This window comes from Gekko japonicus, unplaced genomic scaffold (assembly GCF_001447785.1).
Source record: "Gekko japonicus isolate JY-2015 unplaced genomic scaffold, Gekko_japonicus_V1.1 scaffold2444, whole genome shotgun sequence".
Taxonomy (NCBI): Eukaryota; Metazoa; Chordata; class Lepidosauria; order Squamata; family Gekkonidae; genus Gekko; species Gekko japonicus.
The window spans coordinates 70548-74346 of NW_015168118.1; positions in this window are offsets into that span (position 1 = coordinate 70548).

The following is a 3799-nucleotide window of genomic DNA, read 5'->3' on the forward strand; positions in this document are numbered from 1 at the left end:
GGGGATTTAAACATCCCCCCGATTTTTTTCAACAGTTAGGGTTTGTGTGCACACGTGGGGACTGCCCCACGTGTGCACAAACCTCTCCCTGCCCCCCAAGTGCCCCTGAAGTGCGGATATAGATCCGCACTTCACTATTAGATATATAGATGATGATGATATATTCTTTATGTCATGCCAGCAGTCTACATGGCACAGAGTAATCCAAAAATCCAGAACCCAGTCTACTTAATACCTTTTATTAGAGCCAACCAAATGACAAATAGCAGTGCGCAGGCTTTTGAGTTCTCCAGAACTCTACTTCACTCTAGGTGTTATAAAAAAATAGGGAAGGAAAAATGCCTCAGGACATGGTGTTAAATCCTATCCACATTTCCATGCAAAGATGGTGCAGGCATCCAATTATACTAAGCATTGTTGAACAAGAGTCAATAAAATGGTTATGTTCCTTAGAAAATACAAATTCCAACAAATGAAAGCACAGAAAGGGGGAAAGCACAGAAAATACTTGGTAGTTGTTGTATTAACTTAGAAGACAAATTTAAGATGTTGTTGCATGATAATAGTCAAAATTATTTCTGGGCACAATTCAAGGTGCTGGTGTTGAACTTGAAATCCCTATATAGTTTGAGACAAGCATACCTGATGAACCTCCTACTCCCTTATTAAACTATGGTAGACTTTGAGGCCTTGCTTCAGGTGCCTCCCCCTTCTGAAATTAGGTGGGTGGCAACCCAGGAGAGGACCTTCTCAGTCATGGCCACAAAACTCTGGAACTTTCTCCTCAGGGAGATTCATCTGTCCCCTTCTGTCATTATCTTCCAGCAGAAAGTGAAGACTTTTTTAAAATTTTGTTTGGCATTCTCTCACTGATCTCTCCTTCCTGCCAATGTTTTGTTAGACCCCTGGACAGAGTTACTCTCAACAACACTCTCTTTGGCAGTGATTTGTTTATTGAGATATAATCATGTTCTAGGATAGTTCAGTATCGTGTCAGAACTGAGGTTTTGGTGGCGCAGGCAGTAAAAAGCCTGCAAGTAATTCCATCAGCGAACAGCCATAAGGCTGTTCGAGACCCACCGCAGCTGGGGTGAGCTCCCGGCCCTCATCCCAGCTCCTGCCATCCCAGCGGTTCAAAAGCCTTGTGAGTAGATAAATGGGTACCTGATCTAGGTAGCAGGGGGCACCCTCCTCCCTTCAGGACGGTGTGCAGCAGTCAACAGTGGTGTGGTGGCGACGAGCAGAGACCCAAGGACTCGGTGGAAAAGCATGGCGACCATCCAATGCTGAGCAGCGACAGTATTCGGGCATGGATTGGACCAGAGGCGTGGTGACGCGGCGGTGCAGCACGGCGAAGCCTATTGGACGTGGGCCGGAGCTGCAGCCATTGCACAGCTACGCACAGAGAAGATCTCGCCGGAAGGAGTCGCTGCAATAACAGAAGACCTGCGCCAAGATGCCGCCGCCAGAAGGAAAGAGCCCACCATGAAGAAGCCGGGAGAAAGAAGAGCCCTGCTGTCTGGGTGCTGGTAGGATGTCACCCCCTAGAATTGTGTGGCCCTAGATAGGTGTAATTAATTGTGTAAACTGCTCCGAGTCCTACGGGAAAGGAGTGGTATAGAAGTTGAATAAATAAATAAATAAATAAATCCAAAGCTATAGACAGTTCAAACAGAGCTCCTTGTCCCTTGCATCCAATCACACTTCACAATCGTCCCGCCTAGCTTTCATGCTCACTACTCCCCATCTGTGAATATATGGTTTTTTTAATTTATAAAACAAGGTGGCACAGTCTTAGCTTCAGGGTTGTCCCTGGACTAGGGAGGTAGCTTGTGAAGAGTTACATCGTCTACGACAGAGGAGTTCACACACTCAGCCATTCATCCCCCCTCCTCAGGAATTTCCTTCCCCTTACAAATCATGGCAAACTAGACACAGAGTTTGACACGTTTTGACTGTTGTTTTTATGTTTTTGTTATGTATTTTAGCTCTGGTTTTAATTGGGGTTTCTTGTTGGTTTAATGACTTTTAAGATGTGGTTTTATTATGTATGTTTTAATTTGTTAGCTGCCGATGGCCTCATAAGGGCAGAAAGGTGGGGTATACATTTTGTAAAATAAATAAAAATATTAGAAGCCAAATTATGTAGCTTTACCTCATGCTTCATTCTCACAGACATAGTCTCTTGCTAGTCACCTTATCCTCCAGATATCATGTTCTCCTCTTTATACAGGCATCATAAAAGTAGAAAGAAGTTGTAGTCAGCCATGCTGGTTTGGAAAAAACAACACAAACCCAGAACACAATCCACGTAAACCCTTTTATGAAGAGAAAGCAAATGACAGGGTTGTGTTCTGGGATTTTGTTTTTTTCTTTTGACTGGCACAGCTGAGGCGAAATTATTTTTACTTTAAAGAGTAACACAACCACAAATATAGGTTTCTGTCCTAGGGCACTTAAAAGGTAGTAGTAATTAAAATAATTACATAAATTTAAAATAATATTCTGTTTAATATAGAGATTTTGGCAGTAGGGGAGATGATAAACAGAGGCGCAAAGGGGGTGGGTGGAAGGGATGAGAGAGGCCAGGGGAAACAAGATGAATGAAGCAAATCTTTTCCCACAGTTTAGACTCTGTTGCAACAGGTTGAGGACTTGGGGGTTAAGCTGAAGTAATGAAGAAATTGGGGTCTGGGGAGAACGAAGATGTCGTCATATAGGAGCCGTGTCCAGCCCCTTTTCATATGGCTTATTATTTGATAATTACTGCCTCTACTGTGAGTTACTCCCAAATCTGAAATAAAAAGAGTGGACTGGGACAGACCGTCAATTCAGTAATCCCGCTGAGGTCAGTGAAAGTTTTGCCTTAGTAAGAAGTGCAGGACTGGACTCTCAAACTGTATTTTAAAATACATTCTTTTTAATGTCCACCAGGGGGAGAAAGTTTGTGACTGAAGTTCCTTTCCCAGGACCGTTGATGGCAAATCCTACCTAGCAAGAAGTTTTAGAGGTAGCCAGATCACTTATGAAAGTATGCAGACAGTTTTGAAGATTAAAAAATAATAAAATGAGACAGAATGCATATATTTTATGGTGTATTTTCTTCCATATTTGGTATGTACAAGAAGGATTTCCTTTCTTTTTTTTAAAAAAAGTGAGCATTTTTTATTTGTTTACATCACTTTATTTATTTGCGTCATTCATAGCCCACCTTTCTCACAGAAACTCAGGTAAGATTACACAACACAGGACAATTTAAATCAACAGAAATGGAACATCCAATAAACAACACAATACGGGTTTGGATTCCAGAAAACCTGAAAGCGATCAGAAAGTCAGAAAACAGAGCTGAAACAAACAAAAATATTCAAAAGATTTCACCCCCACACCTTCACTCTGAAGCAGAACTTGAGCAGATGTGTCATGCAATGTAGCTGATCATGGGTCCTGGCTCTGAATGAGATATATCTCATGGCTCTGAATGAGATATATCTTGCCCTAAATTCCATTGAAATCATTGACAAGTGAAATATACTGGGTTCGAAGTCGTAGATAGTGAAATCAGCTCACAGTTTATTATTGAGCATGAACATAAGACAAACTAGCAGGGCCGGAATCCTGCTAGTTATATTCCCAAAACACCCAACACACCCACCCACAAACTGTGATAGGCTATTTACAGTGTACCAACACCCATAGGTCTACTCCCATTGGCTGATTGGTCTGTTCCAGGATCCTAGCCGGCTATTGTCTTTTAAGCGAAGCTTTGCTATTTTGCATGACCACGTGCGAACCCGAC